The sequence below is a fragment of the Calidris pugnax genome, unplaced genomic scaffold (assembly GCF_001431845.1).
Source record: "Calidris pugnax isolate Ruff unplaced genomic scaffold, ASM143184v1 scaffold95, whole genome shotgun sequence".
NCBI classification, from domain to species: domain Eukaryota; kingdom Metazoa; phylum Chordata; class Aves; order Charadriiformes; family Scolopacidae; genus Calidris; species Calidris pugnax.
The window spans coordinates 8,250,603-8,269,107 of record NW_015090885.1 but is presented as its reverse complement, the minus strand read 5'-3'; the positions used below and the strand labels follow the sequence as shown (position 1 = coordinate 8,269,107).

Genomic DNA, 18,505 nt, shown 5'->3' with positions numbered 1-18,505 from the left:
AAAATCTGTGCAATAGAGAATAGTGAAAATGTGATACTTCTGAGAACTAAGAATAAAACAAAATTCCATGTCTAATAGGAAAACACTCAGCTAATTCTATAAACATTCTATAATGTTTAAGTTTTATTACACATTCACTTGAATTTCAAAATGAAATTCCGAGCAGATAATTATTTTATATTTATTTTAAGGCTGCTGTAGTAAGACAAGAGCAGATTGTATACTTTTCGATATGTTTTCCTAAAGGGAGAACATTTGTTAAAGCTGACCTTTTCTTGAGAAAGGTTGTGATTTTGATGAACTGGGTATTTTTTCATCAGAAAAGTATCTTATAAGAAAATAATCTGAACCACCTCAAAAATATAAACTATCACAGCCAGCATGCATGAGTACAGTGTAGTTCTGTAACTGGGCACAGAATGGTAGAACATGTTCCTCATCAGCAGACCTGCATGGAGGTTCAGCTCCACTGAACACTTCGGGATTATTTCTAACCTACAGATTGATTTGTCATGTTCTGCAGCATCACCTTTGAGCTCTGAAGACTGAAAGGAAGGATAAAATGTAATATTCTCATAAATATTGAAGGTTACTCCCTTCTTAAAGATTTTTCCACTATGTACTTGAAATTCTCTGAATCAAAATACTGAGGAACACAGCACTGAACTTTACTGATCCAATCTGCTCTGCATGGATAGTCACACAACACTCATTAAAGTGAATTCTCCAAAGTTTTCTTCAAGCATGCAATTTGCAGCTTGGTTGTACACCAAAGAATTCAGCTAAGCTTGACTTTCTGACGTTTATCCAAATCTAAATTCTAAAAACCTTTAAGGATTTTTTATAAACCACTAATTTAAACCCTTAAAATTCCAGTTTCAGTTATTTTCAAAACCAGGTTTGCTGTACAATTTGGCAGAGCCATTGTCAATGTCACTAAGCAATGTCAGTTAGTAATATTTCTAAACTAGATTTTAAAACCAACATAAATAATTGACTTATGGTGAACCAAATGACATAACAAACATCAAAGTCTTACGCACATTGAAGAAAAAGAGAGTAATATGTCACTGAACCTGTTTTACAAGTCATAATAAGTACTGTACACTTTAGAATTAAGCATATTTATAAAAGCACTCATTAAAATGCTGTTTCAGAAAGATCAGTAAATTATTGATGTATTTTTTGAGTGTTTTTGCACGTGTACTCATACATTTCACCACAGCTGCATATGTGCATGCGTGTACATATGCACAAATGCACATATTTATAAGCACATGTGCACATGACCTATTGTCCCACAGGATCTTATTAACTTCTCATTGAACTCATACAGTTACCGCATCACACTGCCTAGTAATTTTGACTCCTTTAGAGCCCTGAAAGAAAAATATTCCTGGGCAGCATATTTTCATTATCTTTGTTTGCTCCAAACCTGTGTAGGCTTCATGATGTAAGTGGAGACCAAAGGTAAAATTCATTCTTTCCAGAGCCATCATGTTCACAAAAGAAGGTGCTCTTGATATAGAGTGAATGGTCTGGTTATTAATGTTTGAAAATTAGGTAGGTATAGGAAAACATTTTTTCATAACACATTTAAAACCTAAATTCGTATTGAATCATACAGTGAAAGCCATAACAATTTATAAATGACTACAAAGTAGCTATTACAAAGTCTTCTGTCATTGAGTCCACTATTAATCTCCCAATAGTACAGCACAAAATGTGTCAATGAGCTATTAAAGAAAAAAAAGCACCAACGTAGTTCTACCAGCAAACTCGTGGAGTATTTAAACAGCTTCATAAAGTAACAGTGTTGGATGTGTCAAGGCAGCATCCTGAGACTTACTAAGGTGCATTAGAAAGGAGCAGAGTTATGAGCCCTGGTACAATCTGATGTACTTTAGGGGATTTCCACAATGGATTCAGTCCTGCAGACATTTACGACCATTTAAACTGATTTCTGTACTGCTACTGAAATCAAAGATCTGAATAAGAGGCAGGCGTCTATGGGATCACCCCTTCAGCATCCAGCTTTCCAGGACAGGCTATTATGCAAGATGTCATTAAACACCCTCATGAATTTTTCTTCACTTAGATGCTTAAATTTGGCTCCTACATCCACACAAGTGACCTAATGTTTAAATACGCTGAGTGCCTGCGATTCCCAACAATTTATACTATCAATCATCATTAAATTGTATGAAAATACTGATGAAACCCAAGTTGCCCGCAGGCATTTATTTCTGCTCATTGTTATTATTAAAGTAATACCATTTATTCTCAGAAACATTCCTGCAAAACTAAGGAACAAAACCATATTTTTAAAATGTTGAAAAGTTGCTTATCAGTGTTAGCTTTGTTGAGGGAGGGAGGACATATTCTTTTTTTACTTGACTATAGTGTATCACTGAATAATGAAATGGATCATATTTTCAAAATTTAAAATTGTGAAAATATATAGGAGCATTAACAGAGTCTTGAAATAAGCTATTTCTGGACTGCTCTGCTTGAACTGAGAGAAACATATTTGGAAGACCAGGACAGACTGCAGCTCAGCTTCCTTAAGAACTACCATCACCTTCCCTCCTCAGCATCTTACGCTCACTAAGCGACCCTTCTTCCTTTGGTATAAGCAGCTACAGAACAGATAGAAATGTGGATGAGATAAATGTCCCAGGTATTCAGGTTATGGAGAGGCATTGTTTTAACTGCACTGTAATGTACTGCTTAGAATAGAGTCACATGCTGAAACACGAAACATTCAAACAACAGGTTTTGGACTGAAAAGGCATCTGCTAATGAGTGAAAGATACAGATATGTATTTCTATACCAGAAATGTGCTGTTTCTACATTTTCTTACACGTATGTTTCAATTGATAAAACAGAAAATTGAAACGACTTTTTCAGGTTCCTGGGAAAGAAATTCTTCAAAGCATAATAAGATTACATGTGCTGTGTGCAGTTTTAGTAGTAAGATCATAGCCATCCTCATTTTGTATAGACCTGATAAAAACCTATTTCCTTGGTGATGAGAGGCTGACACCTCTGAGACAGCCTGAGCAGCCAAGTGAACTAGGAGGGTTAATGAGTGGTTCAAATCCACTCCATTCAGGTGTCTGAATACCAGCACGTCTTGGTCCTTGTGGATATACTCTGAACACAAAAACAAAGTTAATGACATTTATTTACACCTATGCTGACATTTTTCTGTATGCAGAGGAAAATCATCAACATATTTTCTTAAAGGTCAAAAGCCTTTGCATAATATATTTCACTGCGTGGAATGGATACCCTCTGATATAATTCAATTGCTGTGTTTACCACGTGTTACCCCTAAAAACCCAAGTCTCTAACCTTTTTAATATACCGGTGTATTTCCTGTCTTTTATTTCCCATTTTTTAAGGGCAACAGAGGAATCATATTCTTTATTATCTCCAGCATGTAGCATATATTTACTGTTCAGTTTGAGTTCACATATTTTAATTTTCATGGTTCCCCGATCCAGTTTCTCCTTCATAATTTATTCTACTGTGATAAATAATATAAGTAAAGGATATTTGTGCCTTGTATGCCTTCAAAGACAGCAGTATCTTTCTTGCTTCTTTCTACAAATTTCCTTATACATTTGTATTCTTAGATATTAAAGCCACTGCCATTTTTTCCCTTCATCTCGATGGAGGCAACACTAAGAATTTTTTGATTCACACAGCATTTTTCTTTAGGGATCTCACTTCTGTGCCTTTGTTTCTGAAAAAGCAGACTGCAGTGAAATGTTCTGTAGTAAGCAGATCATCAGGGGAAAAGACTTGACTGGGATGTGAGTATAAGGATGACATTAGATATTTTTATTTTAATCAGTTATATTGTGCAGGATGAAATTTCCAAATCTGCTGTTCAATCACAAAGTCTGCCATAATCAACTTCTGCATATAAAACAACAGGGGCAATGTTACTCTGGATAGCTCAGAGACAGAATTTATCTGAGATCAGAATTTAACTGAGGGGAAAAGAAAAAGGAGTAGAATTTACGCCATTTACAATACATATCACCCTCACCAATTTTAATTTTAATTCAGAGGATTAGTTTACAACAGTTTTAAACTCCATGCTTATTCTTTTGTATTATTAGCCTTTGTCCTTTACTTCTGCTTGATTTCATTTAACATTCATTATTTCAGGGGGTTTAAAGCATTTTTATAAGATATATAATACAGTATTTTATAAGGCATATACATTTAATAAAGCTCTTCAAAGCTCTTTTCCCAAGGGGCACTGAGAACCTTGCAACATACACAGCTCTCCTCTCTTAAGTACAATCAAGCTACATTTGTGCATTTTCATGAAAACAAAGCAATGCTTAGTTCTTTCTGCCTAAGGCATATTTCTGGAGAGACCATACTGTTATGGAAACACCAAATTAACTAGTAATTAACTAGTGACTGAATATCTTATTTAGGCCTGGAACAGCTCTCAGGCTGGACTGGTCCTTCAGGAGTACTCAGAATGTCTGTGCCTAAAGCCGCTGACATCTCCCTTTTTCAGTCTCCAGGCTTTTGCTACAAAGGGAATTTCTGTGATTATTTTCAATGGCAAACTTAAAGGCACCTGCCTTCAAACAAAGTTTGCTCTTCTCCCTAATTCTTCCCTTCAGTGTACGTGTGGAATTTACTGTGGTAATAGCTTTGGTATTAAGTAACAGTGGAAGAACATGCATTAAACAAACTATTTATAAGTGGCTAAATCATGTAGGCCTGGATTGTGGTTAAACAAGTGGTTCCATTGGGACAGTACTTACAGAGTCTTGAATGAACAAATGAATGCATTCAGTATTTTAAGTAATTTCTCATCTGACTTCTCATCTAAAGGTGTTTCTTGATAGGGAACCCCCTAAGAATCATCTTTTTGCCAGAGGGAGAGAGAAAAGGTTTAAGGGTGCAATAAGACAGTTTTGCTCCGAGATGGAATTTAGAAACATCATACAAACATTGTGCGCTCTCTACCAAGCCTGAATAAGCCGAGAAAGAGCTAATTATTTGAGTTCCTATGTGCCAAGGCAGAATTTTACAGAGTAGTGGAGGGAATTTCTTCATCTTCCCACTCACAGACTCTAGTGGCACCGAGCACACAGAGCACAAGGAAGATATTGAGTTAGAAAGAGACATGTGAAGGCAGTAACACAGCTTTTTCTCTTTCAAGTAGAAAGAGAAAGGGGATCTAGGCATGAACCATCCTTCAGGTTTCTGAACAGTGGTTTGGGTCAACAAAGACATTTATACAGAAAGAAGGATCACAGAGAGGTGTTACACTCAAAATCTTGCTGTGGGCTAAAAACATCTTATATGTGAAGCCAAAAATTTACTGTTATTATACCTGAAATGTTAATAGATTAATCAATGAATTATTATTAATTCACACATAATTAGTACGGAAACAGGAAAGGGGAGAACATGGCAAAAAATGTCTTAATAATAGTATTAAAATCATTATATGCACGTGCCTAATACCTATGCTTTTTTTCTGGTGTCCTTCATTGCCCCTCTGGATACTAAAATTAATCACTTTGATATTTGTGGCAGGAGGTGTACACTGACTCCCAGCATCCTGCGTGTCCTTCTCTGGGAGGAGTATGATGTTGATAATTTCTTCTTCCTTCTCACTCTAGGATGTGCTTGGGGTCTTTTTCAGATATTGGTTAGCACATTTTTACACCCTGATCTTTCTTCATTGGTGTGCAAGGTGAGATTACCTCCAAATTTACTATATTAAGGCATCTTTTACATATGTTGGATGGTGTTCTTTGTTTTGTTTGTTGTCCTAAAACTGATTGTACTCAGTTTCATATCTGTATTTCTTTAACTGACTACTGCTAACTGCAGTGCCAGCCTGCTCCCTTTTTCCTCCTCTACACTGCACCCTATATTCCCACTTGTAAGGAGTTGGCTATAATACCAGTGTGTATTCCTCCACACTACATCATTATAATACAACCATAAATATTTCAGTCTACACAGAATGACTACTTATTGCTACTATCTATGTAAAAATCATGGGTGTACCACACTAAGATAAACAAAAGAAATGCAAAGTCCTGCACCTTGGGAGGAAAAATCCCAGGCACCAGTGCTCGCTGTGGGCAGACAAGCTAGAAAGCAGATCTGCAGAGAAGGACCTGGGGGTGCTGATGGACACCAAGTTGACCAGGAGTCAGCAATGCACGCTTGCAGCAAAGGTGGCCAACAGCTTCTTGGGCTACCCTAGAAAGAGCATCACCAGCAGGTTGAGCAAGCAGCTCTGCTCAGCACTGGTGAGCTCACATCTAGAGTGGTTGGTCCAGCTCTCACAGATCCCCAGTACAAGGGAGTTATGGACATACTGGAGGGAGTCCAGGCCCAAAATGATGATGAAGGGACTGAAGCATCTGTCATACAAGGGATGACAAGCACAAAAGATTTGGATAGTAACATACCGGTATGACAGATGCTGAGAGAGCTGGGACTCTCCAACCTACAGAAGGGAAAGCTGAGAAGGGGATCTTATCAACATATATAAATACTGAGAGGAGCAAGGACTCGGTGCCAGACTCTTCTCAGAGTTATCACTATACAGACAAGAGGCAATAAGAACAAAATGAAATACAGGATATTCTATTGCCATGTAAGACAATACTTCTTTTTTACTGTAAGAGTGGTGAAATATTGAGGCAGGTTGCCTGTAGAAACTGTGGAGTTTCCATCCTTGGAGATATTCAAAACTTGGCTGGACATTGTCCTAAGCAACCTGCTCTGGCTGAGTCTGAGCTGGGAGTTGGACCAGATGACCTCCAGAGACCACTTCCAACCTTTATGAGTCTGTGACTTTGCGAAAAGTAAAACAAATTAGTCATAGCCTCCTGATTGTTCGGAAAATTGCTAAGACACCTAAACAAGCCAAGAAAACCTCCAGGCAGTTCAAGACAAGTTCATAGTGTGCTTGGCAAACTCCATTTTGGAGGGTATGTGACATCAGTACAAAGCCTATGGTCTGTTCCTAGTATAGGCAATACTGCATTTACTGGGTGACTGAAGTGTTCTTTGCTTTCATTAAAAAAAAAAAAAATTAAAAAAATTGCAGGTGTAGACAAATAACACATGAACCTCACCTCACAATTTAATTTCCTGTGTATTTATCTTCACTGTACCTGTAGGATGGTACACAAAATGACCTTTGCCTCTTTCGAGTTAATTTTGTTTAGTGCCACATGTTTATCATATAACTTATCCATTGATCAGGAATTATTTGTTTGCATTGAATAAACTCTCATTGGAACAGCAAGAGAAGCACAAAAGATTTGGATAGTAACATACCGGTATTTTTTTACTTGTTATTCATCATTCAGGCATAGCCCTCTTCCAGGGCACTTACTCCAAATCAAACAAAATTGGATTTCTGAATAAATAAACAAATGGGCTGCTTTAGGGCAGAGTCTTTATATCTGTTTAACAAAAGGGCCCTAACACTGAGATATGCTAAAGGTAGAAAAACGACTAGCACGAAAACAAAACCGGAGCAGAATTTTTACTACAAGCACAAAAATAGCCTGTTTTCTCCTCAGTTATCCTTTGTGTAACTTGTATGCTACTGTTGCAGAACTGAGAGGCTAATTTGTTGCGACAGGTATGTATGGGGCAGACACTTGCTTATGACCACAGTAACGTAGCAATCTTCAAAACGACCTTAACAGGTTTTGTCCAGCTGTGTGAGGTCTTCAGCATTCCTTTAAATAATCATTTTCTTTGCATCGCAGAAGACCTGAGATCTTTTACTGTAAGCTAGACAAGGGATAGGTAACTAAAAAAAAACAGTGTTAATGCAATCAAAAGTGATCATCTGACCACACCATTAGAAAATTCTCGAGTATGCGTATCATAATCTTTTAAGCATTACACTTTAATAGTGGTATACCTCCTGCAAGATTTTTTCATGCTGTTTTACAGTAGAAAAAAAAATTAATTATCTTGAAATAATTTAAAACTAATAAAATGTTGACCCCACAGTGCTGCGTTTTACAGTCTTCAAGAATTTCACTGTGGTTTGCATTTCATTTAATTCTGGAAAGCTAGCATTTCTTTCAGTGAATTTACACTGTTTCACTATATGTAAAAACTTAATCCTACAAAGTACTTTTAACGTCTACCTTCTAAATAGGAAATGGTCTAATTAATTCTTTACTCCCAAGTATCCACATTAAATAGCTTTTTAAAGTCTTCATGTATCCCTAAGCAACTTTAAGTAAATAATCCTGACAGACATGTAGCAAGTTAACTACAATTTCCCTCTGAGGTTAGAGGCAAAACAAGGAAAAGATGTAATAATATTCACCAATTTGCTTTTTTTCCCCATCAGATTGAGATACTGTGATCTGAACTTGCAGATAATGATAACACTCCTTGCAATTTTTCATCATTAACGGAACCAACATTCTAAACACACATTATTAAAATTTGTTATTCCTGCACCAACCTTAATTTCCCTTATAGTATTTTTTCATTGTTCATTTCAACCTACACATCCCCATTAGCTCATGCACACCCTGCCCATCTAAAATGTGCTTTTGTCTCTTTTATCCACAATATATTAATTTACATACGTGATAAAAAATGTATAAGCTGATAGATATACACTTACAAAATCCATTTGGATAAATATGCTGACAGCTCTCTTATGACAATGGTAATATAAAATTTGTGTTTGCTTAGGTTTTTTAATGAATACTGTATGTACCTGATAAGCAGTGTATCATAGAAGCTCATGCCTTTTATTAAAATAGGATGACATTGGGAGCGTAACAGACTTCATGAAGTCCATATTTCTGACTATATAACTGTTGCTAGAGGTTACTGAATATTTTTAAATGCAAACTTGTATCTTCTACAAAAGAACGCAGTATATCTAATATGTACCTTATCTAAATATTCACAGTCAGTTTCTAATTATTTTCAGGATCTTTTCTGGCATGACAGATCATGCTAACAGCTTCATTAACTCTGCTATGCAGTACCACTGTATAGATAGTATGCACTGCCTAATCTATTAAAAAAAACTATACAATTTCCTAACTTCATCAGAATAACTATTATTCTCTTTCAGTATATGAATAAAATTGGAAAACTGTTTCACGTGAAACCATCAGAACACTAACTATACTGGTTCTCTATAGGGTTATTTTTTAGCAGTTGTGTTTGCACACATTACTGCTGTTTAATTAAAGATGACAGATAATTATGCCCTTGATAAGGTTCCTTCATTTACACGTTATACAATAATGGGGCTTGGTGGTCTCTGTTGGCAGCCATAAAGTTTCATTCAATCCATGTTAGCCATGAAATGGCTGATTTTTGAAGTAAAATTTTACCTAAACTTTCACTGAAAGATGTAATAGATGGCACAGAAATCGCGTATTCTTTTCTTCCAGGAACCTCTGAAATTTCAAGCAAGCTCATTCATGTAGTGACACCTTTCCAAAGCTGAATTTCTTTGGCTATGGATTATTACACTAGTAATAGTCATTGGAAGGAGGCACGATTATTCTTAAGTCTAAAAAAGCCTTATCAAACACTGGTAGAAGGTAATGGAAAGACTCCCTGTGATGAAGAACAACAGATGCTGGATCCCAGCCAAACCAGAGAGTTGGAAAACACATAACAGGCCTGCCAACAGCAATACAGAGCAGCAATCCTCAAGTCCAAATGCTCCCTGCTCATTTAAAGTCACAGGGGACTCTCAATTTCCTCCAGACTGCCAGAGAAATTTGTACTGCAACTAAACACTAAGGATCTTCACTAAAATCTTCAAAACGCATTCTCTTTTTCTCAGTACATTAAAAAATATCCAAATTATTCATGGACTAGAAAAAAGGGGAAAAGCACAAATCCTGAGAAAACCAAAGAGATGAGCATGGGAGACTCTTGGAGGGCACTCAGGTATCATTTGTTGAAATTCCATAGCCGCATGAATTGAAGGCTTAGGACAACACTTTTACTACTACACAGGGTCATTTTCTGCACTCAGTCTCCCCCAGTCTTTACTCCTGCTAGTGATTTTGTAGTGGATTCCAGATAAACGTGTATTTCAAAGCTACTTTCATTTTTATCAATCTTTGAGTATGGGAAAAAGTCACCATAAAAGACTGCACTCAACATTCTTCAAGAACAGTTTTGCAACCAGACATTGGGCAAGTATTTCCATTAGAAAGTCTGTAATAATTTATTGGAAAATAAAATTAAATGCATAATTCTGCTCTATTTTTAAGTATTAAACACAGAAGATGTGCTTTTTACATTTATAAACAAAATTCACCATAAAAAAGCACTCCTGAACTGCTAGTATATCTTACTTCTCCCTATCCAAGTCAGTTCTGGGAATATGATTCCAAGTATGAAGAACTTCCTTCTTTCCTGTTTTCAACAGAGATACTTGTATGTACATTTGACTGCTCATGAAGATCTTCTTTTAGGGAATAAGGTGGGCAAGTTGGCATATGTCAATCTGCCCAGGACTACTTTTATGTAGGGATGTAATGGGAGAAGGAGATCCGCATTCAGAGAGTGACGGTAATGCCATAAAAGCTCCCTGATCCTTTAAGCCAAACTCCATAATTGACAAAGTTCTTCTGTTGAGGACAAGAAATTTTTAAGTGTTTGTCATTGACGTAGGCCAAAGTGAGCATCATCAGAAGCTTATATAAATTAACTCCTCAGCTATGCTATGTTATTATGATAGCCTGTTTCACCTTCTTATGTATCAACACTATCTAGGAGTCAATCCTGTTTGGGACAATGCTCTTCCATTTAGACTCGGCAGAAGTCTAACCCGTATGCCTGCTGTTTACAGCTGCAAAATGCAGGACATATAAGACAGTAGGGCAAAAATTGGAAATCTCTTTTGTAATAGTAAATTGACAAAATGCAGCACATCAGTGTCAAACAATCTGGCTTGTATAACTGGCTGTCTGTCCTTCCCTTGCCTCCACTTGTCACTTCACTATATGACCTAAGTTAGTTTCTCTGGAATGATTTTCTCTGTAAAATGATAATAAATGGTTTCCTAAATAGTAGCAACCTATGTTTCATGCTTTAGTATCATCACTGCATTGAAATGTTTTAACCCAAGTGATGAGCTCTTAAATGTTCAATAAAATCAGCAATTTAACAAGGTTAAAAAAAACCAAACCCACAGAAAAGACATCTGCCTTTATAAACTAATTACTACCCATTCCATGAAAACACACACAACTGACCTAAAATATTTCATGTATTCAGTTTATATTCAACACTTTTTAAGAGTAAAGTTGATACCTGAGCTCTCTCTTCCCAAGGCAGTTCTTTTTGCCAGCTGCTGGCAAAATGCTATGTTGGACTTAATCATCTGGTAAAGTTTGCAAAACCTTGGCTTGACTCAGTTCATTTTGTGTGCGATCTATGTATTGATGCACGGCATAATCAAACTGGGGCCTTTGTGGCAATGCCAAAGGGGAATCACCTTCTGGCCTGGGAGAGTCCTGTTCAGTTGTCTCCATCTGAAGACACAGAGTCAAATTCAGCTCTTACAGAAACAGGCACAGCTCCACTAAATCAATAAGACAATCAAAGCTTTATAATTAGATCAGTACAAAGAATAGAAGAAAGCCCCAGCAAAAAATCTGCAACAGACCTAGGTCCAGATATATCCAGGGATGTTTGTCCTAGGAATTTTTCATAACTCTGAACAGCTGTGCTGAAGCAGAAATACATAGCATCTATGGATCCTGCTGTTCTCAGCCAAAGAATATCAAGAGAGGCAGTCATATATATAAAGGAACATATTTCATCATTACGTGATACTTCAGCCTTCTCTGTCTAATGAGGAGAAGCATAGCAACCACACAACCCATTTCAAGCCTAAGGAACTCACTGGGTATAGGATGCAATTTTATTTGCAGAGAGGTAATAAGTATTCAAAATTCAGTCTATCAAGACATATCCATCAGACAATCCTTAATGTCTGCAGGTTGAACACACTTTTAAGGAAAGCTCAGCCACAGCTTCTGAATTGTAAGTTTTAGTGCAGAAATTCTTAAACTTTTTACAAAGATTGCAAGTTGTTTTGGTTTGTTTTTCTTTTGGAGACTGGGGGAGAAGGAAAATGCTGACGATACTAAGCATGTTGTTTTGGTCCCAGTTTAATTCTTTCTGGAAAAAAAACAAACCAAAGCAAAAAAAAGTCTGATTTCAGAGAAGCCTTCACCATATAAAGTAGGAAATAATATGCAGAACTGTACATTCTGCACAGTATGTACACTTTTGCTGCCTTTCTCTGTCAGGAAATAATCTTTGAATCTCAAAGGCATCTTCTTCAGAATCAGTCTCACCACACTGGGAAGTCCATACTGATGGAAGCTTGCACTTTCCTTGATGTACAGAACTAAGTATGAGAAGACCAACTTCCAGAGTTATGAAACAACTCCATGGCCTGTGCATAGATCTGGGATGCTTTCATTTGCAATAACTAAATATAAGTTCCATTTAGCAAATCTTACCCATGCCACAGCAGAGCAAGTGCCTTGGGAGCCTTGCAGCAGGTTTGCATATTTGCAAATATGCAGCCTTGCATATTTGAGGGGTCAGGGATCTCCAACAGACCATGCCTGCCAGTATGTTATTAATATAACCTGTAACTCATGGTGTCTTTGGGAAAGGTGAACTGTGGCAGGATCAAGGGGCGGAATGCATTGATCCTGACCAGGGGAGTGTTGCACATTGAGGAGTTAGTGCTCCACTAGAGTTTTAACTTGAGCACTCCCAGGCCCTCACTGTGCTGTGCTGCCCAAATCTCTCAGCGGGCACTGATAACCCCAGCCTGGGCACTGTGACAGAGGGGACGGCAGGCAGCTCCCCCTCAGTGCTGGTAGCCATGCCACCCACGTGGCCTTGCTTTTGCCTAAAAGTGCAGAAAGAAGTTCTCATGCAAATATCCTTTATGAATACAGTTGTTTTCATGTAAGAAAATTATTTAATATTGCAAATGACTGAAAAAGACAAGCTTCTCCTGACAGACAGGATATGCACAGCATACTGTGGGAGAGATCTGCCCAGGGTCCATCTGATGCTGTGCAAATGTGGGGTGCCCAAGGCCTGAGAGACATAAGATTTATTCACACTCTGTATTTCTCTTCTTATTCTGTCTTATTAAAACAGCTGTTTTAGTAATTTGGGTTTTTTCAAGCCTTTCTTATTGAGACCCAGAGAGAAAAACTGCACCACCTCTCTCTCTCTCCTTCCCTCCTTCTCTCCTCCTCCCTCTCATTCCTTCCCCTCCCTGCCAATGCAGAACAGTAAGTTCTCCTGCAATGCATCTACACTGCTTAGCTCTCTATATACTTATGTACACATTTAAGTTCTAGAAATGATGACACAAAAATAGTAAGAACAAGTACAAAATGCATATTCTATAATTTCCTTAAATTAATTTTCTTGAGGGATGAATTAAAACATCCTCTGGCACCTATGTTGGCAGCAAAATGCTGAAATGGAGACCTTTATCAGCAAAGCTTCTGCAGGCTCAAAATAATGCAACACAATGGATATGATAGAAAATCTCATTGCAAATAAAACATTTCACAGTGGAACACTACTTAAGTATTATTTCTGCTATAAAAAGGATACTTATTGATAAGAAAACAAGCAGTAACAAGTTGTCCTATGATGATAATCTCATTGGAAAGTTTTTGTAAGCATGTTGATTATTCAGCTCAAATTTTCTCAAAATCATTGCATTTGGTATTCTTAATCAGTAAAAAATGCTATATTAATAAAGGTAAAAGTATTTAAAAGTAGAATGTCTTTTGGTCATTTAGGCTGGACAAGGGAACCAAGTTGACAGCAAATGGAATTTGCAAATCATGTTACATTCCAAGTATTAATACCACAAGAAGTTACGGTACTTAAAAGCAAACATGAAAGCTTTTTCTGTTTTTCAGCTGTGAAAATAGCAATGCTACCAATGTACTCCTACTCCAATATCAGGAAGAGACAAGACGGAAAATTAGTCACCTTGAGTGGAAACCTGAATAAGTCCAAGGTATATGATTTTGCTGAGGTACAGTAGAATTTTCAGCTTTCAAGGTTTGGCTTAAGAACTGTTGCTTGAAGGAAATTGAGACAAATGGGCTGCTCTGCCAATACCATTAAGATAAAAGGAGGTTTGTATTAAACAAGAATGTTCCACTTAAATCAGGCATCCAGTTAAAGTGGGTCGTCTTAACCTACCCATCTAGCAAAAAGGCCACCCTGATCCTTTTCTCAGAAGTCTGGCTGATTTGAGCTGTAGCAATTTCTGCACTACAAATGTTCTGAGTTGATTTGGGCCAGCTGCACCATAATCGAGGCCAAGAGGCATTAACTACTTCACTGCTGCTTCACCAACTTCTCACACTGTGCACAATTCATCTCAAGTATGCCACCTCTCGTGACAAGATACAGTAGACCTGAAGTGCTAATGTTCCCATGGAAAATTGGCCTAATCAGCTATTATACAGAAACAACAGTAAAAACCGTCAAAAGTAAAGGCTAATAAGCAGACAGAAAAAAGTAACCGCATGCATTATTTTTCCCCTTTGAACAGAAAAAAATGTTTACAGCTTTTCCAAAGTGCTAAGTTACATACTGAGACATATCAAGCCAAGCCTTTTATAAGCCTTTTAATTTAGGGCCGGTAAGTGACGATACACAGATTCACAGTGAGTGGTAGCAATTCAGTTTAGTGGGGCTTCTCACATGATTAAGAACTAATCAGCAGGCTCAGCTCTGATCCCTTTTTCATGTTCCAGCCAAAGGAATCAAGAGAGCAAGAGATCACTCTTGCACAATGTACTTGTATAGCTAGACACTGTTTCGGAAATCAGCATGACAAGTCACCCACTGTGAGGATTATACTTCCCCATATGAGTGGTCAATAGCAGCGAGGCAGGGAGAGAGACAATGAGAATGTGAGAAAGTTTCTTTAATGAACCAGCCAGCCTACGAAGGGCAGGATGAGAAGCAAGGCTGCTCATTTAGTTGGATAACTTCTCATTAAAGTGGCAGAGAGTTCAAATTTTTAAGAAGGTCTGTATGCATCCCATCAATGTAAGTCTTCAATGTACAGTGTCAGCTCATGCTTTCCCACAATCCCACCCCACCAACCCCTCTTTCTGCTGTCATCCTACTAAGAGCTCCCATAGGTATCATAATGTCCCAAAAATGGATCTGCAATGCGAAGAAAGCAGCTCAAATATATACACTGTGGAGTACACTGAATTCCAGATATTTTTGCCTCCTGGAAAGATCTAAGGTTTTTTCTAAGTGTTACCAGTGGAAAAGGAAACAGGTCATGTGAAGATTGTCTGAGGAATCTAAAACTTTTAAGAAGAAGATGGCAAAGGCGTCAACCAAGGGATTACAAGGGATTAACCTCACAAGATTTCATTCTTCTCAGGCATGTGTGTGTTTGTGTGTGTTCACAGTTAGGTATCACAGATTGTCTATTAATAGATGTACAGTAGAGCCAGAGCCAGTAGCAGTTTTTTCAAGATACATGGTTATCCTTGGCCACCTGTCTGAGAGCACAATCAATTCTCTTTCTGTATTAACTTTTCTTTCATAGGAAGCTAAGCTTCCCTTTACCTCTCCTTCCAACATTGTTAAAAACACAGAAGGAAAACACAGCAAGTCTTTTAACATATCTATATGCACATACACAAACACATGAGCAAAACCCCTTCATACTGGATTTCCACAGCATACATTGAATTCTACCTATGTAACTGAGATGATACATTGCTACGGCAACCATTGACTATGTAAGTTCATGCAGCTTTAATTAATATCCTGGGCTTCTAGGAGATTGTCCAGCAGAGTACATCAGTGGAATAGTAATTTATTGTAAGTACAGCCAAGTTAACAAGATGTTATCAAATCTGAAATTTCATTCCTTCCTCTCTGTATGAACCAAAGTTTTTTAATTTTTTTCTTCATGAGCAGAAATAATTTGCTCAATTTTTTCTACAAACAAACCTTGCCTATACTTTCAGCTTACACATAATTATTTTCTTTTAAACATTCAACATTCAAAACCAGACCTGTTTTGACAAGTCACAACACAGAGGTTCCTGGTGACCTGAAATCCTCCTCAGAACCTGCAGGTTGTTAATATCTCCACTGAACCTTGTAAGCCCGACACACATTTTAACTCACAATTTCAAGTGTACAAATTCAAATATTTTGTTGAGTTATGACAGGAAAGGAATACCTTTATTCAGAAAGGGCTTATGAAATGGGTATAATAAATTTTCAAAATACTGCTTAGCATTAGCCAGTTCCATGAATGTTCTTGCCAATAAACTCATTCACTAGACTACTCACTGATAAAAGCAAAGGTAATTAGAATATGGAGCAACTGTTTATTATATTACCTTCAATCACTTTTTAATACATATCTGGCTCTTCCTAATAAGCCTATGAAAAACAATCATGGAGAAGAGAAATGAAAACACTGTTTGAAAGCATTGTAATTTTATCAATTTTATCAACTTAGAATTAAAACCCGCACGAACACAAGTTCAGCAGTGACTGCAGAATTAGAAATCTGTAAAAACACTTCTTGGCCTGTGTGAGAAACAACAGAGGTATATGTAGTGAGCCCCGTAACAGCAGAACATCTGCTACCACTTCTGCGTAGGGTTCATTCTCATGATTTCATCTCCCCAAAAGGGGACCTCTTCTTTCAGTGCAAGTACTCTAACACGTGATGCAGCTAGTTCTAAGTGCAGCAGCGGAGCTGAAGTTCCTGTGCCCTAAACAGACCTTGTCAGATGAAGCAATGCCTGCCTTCTCCCATACACTTTGCCATTTGTCATAGTGCATCTACAAGAGTCTCTTATATTCTCAGCAGTGGAAACTAACTTTTTCAGTTTACTGATGTCCTTGTTAAGTTTTACTAGCCAGCAGAATTGAAACCTAAGCCTTTTCTAACAACTGGCACAATATATAGATATTAATTTTAAGACACATATTGCATGTGTTTAAAAGAAAAATGGGAAAGATAAAAATATTCTGCCCCCCCAGCAGATTGGTAGCTAAAAGAATTTCATATCTTGTTAAGAGGAATTTATGCATGCAAAAAATACTCCTGCTATGTGCAGTTTAATTAATCACCAACATAAAGCTCAAGGCCATCTGTTCAATATACAGGGAGGAAAAAAAGATGAGATGAGATAGCAGAAGACACTTATTGTGATAGTACTTAAGTATACTTAGTATGGCTATTGCAGTACAAAGATACTTGATTAGTACTACTTTGCAGGACATTTAGGAGAATATCCCCATACTTAAAAGGAAGCTTCACAGAGAACATTTACATCTTTAAGGGACCAAGTTCCTAAAACTAGGAATTTGCTCTGTTACAGCTGCAATCAAATTCTCTTTCTATTTGAAATGTTGACAAAACTTTGAGTCCTAAATTAATTTCTAACAGTGACCACCTAACCACTGAACCTGTGCCTCCATTCCAGGTCAGGAAATGGGTGTGTTTCACCAGAAACTGTTTCTTGAAACCTGCATTTTCTTCCAGTTTCATAAATTCTTTGCAGGTAAGTACAAAAGCACAAAAATCAGTCCAGGTATATAGAAAGTATAAAATGTTACCAGGTAAGAACCTCAATACCACCTGAATTAATAAATTACATGTATTTCACAGGGAGGTAACACTCAGATTATACAGTTGCAACCATTTCTCAAGGCTACTGATCCCAGCAGCAAGCACTGACCTATTATCTTAGGGATTTTTATTTGCTTGTTTTTTTGAGGAATACAGTTACAGAAAACATAAGGAAATTGAGAATCCAGTCTTATCTTACCTTCTTCCAAAATGGTTAATTCATACTCTGAATAAAATTTGTCATAATAATTTAATTCATCCACAAAGATTATATTTATAGACTTGTTACCTAATACACAGTTTCTCAAAAATAAGTGTATACACACAAAATGCTATTCTCTCCACATAATTTGATCCTTCAAAGCACATATTATTCTTTTGTTTCCTAATCTTCCACAGGAAAAAAAAAAAAAAAAAAAAAGGGTTCTACTGCCTTTTTCTGGCAAAATTTTTAGTCAGTGTACATATTAATGTAATTGACATGTTGAATTGATACTTGAAACAGCTCACAGCTGGTAGCTTGCCTAATGATTTTATTATTGTTAATATTTTGCATATCACACGATGCTTTCTCAGAAAGAGTATTTTCTTTGTATGTGCATTTTTGTTGTTGGAAAACTAACAACTGGTAGGTTTTTTACGTTTTCCGCAATAATTAATGACACTGATTTACATGTCTACAGTACATTACACAGACACATGTCAGGCTGTAATGCTTCTGAGTGCTTAAAAGCTGTGATTCCCCATCGTTAGTACTGGATTTGCACATACCAGATAGCAGCAGTAAAAAT

The 18,505-nt window shown here is 37.1% G+C and overlaps 1 long non-coding RNA gene across 2 annotated transcripts in view; it reads right to left on the bottom strand.

Annotated features, from left to right (window-relative positions):
- The window catches only part of LOC106891007, a 349,761-nt gene that overhangs the window by 141,434 nt on the left and 189,822 nt on the right, over positions 1–18,505 (bottom strand). The gene's annotated exons all lie outside the window — the stretch shown is intronic.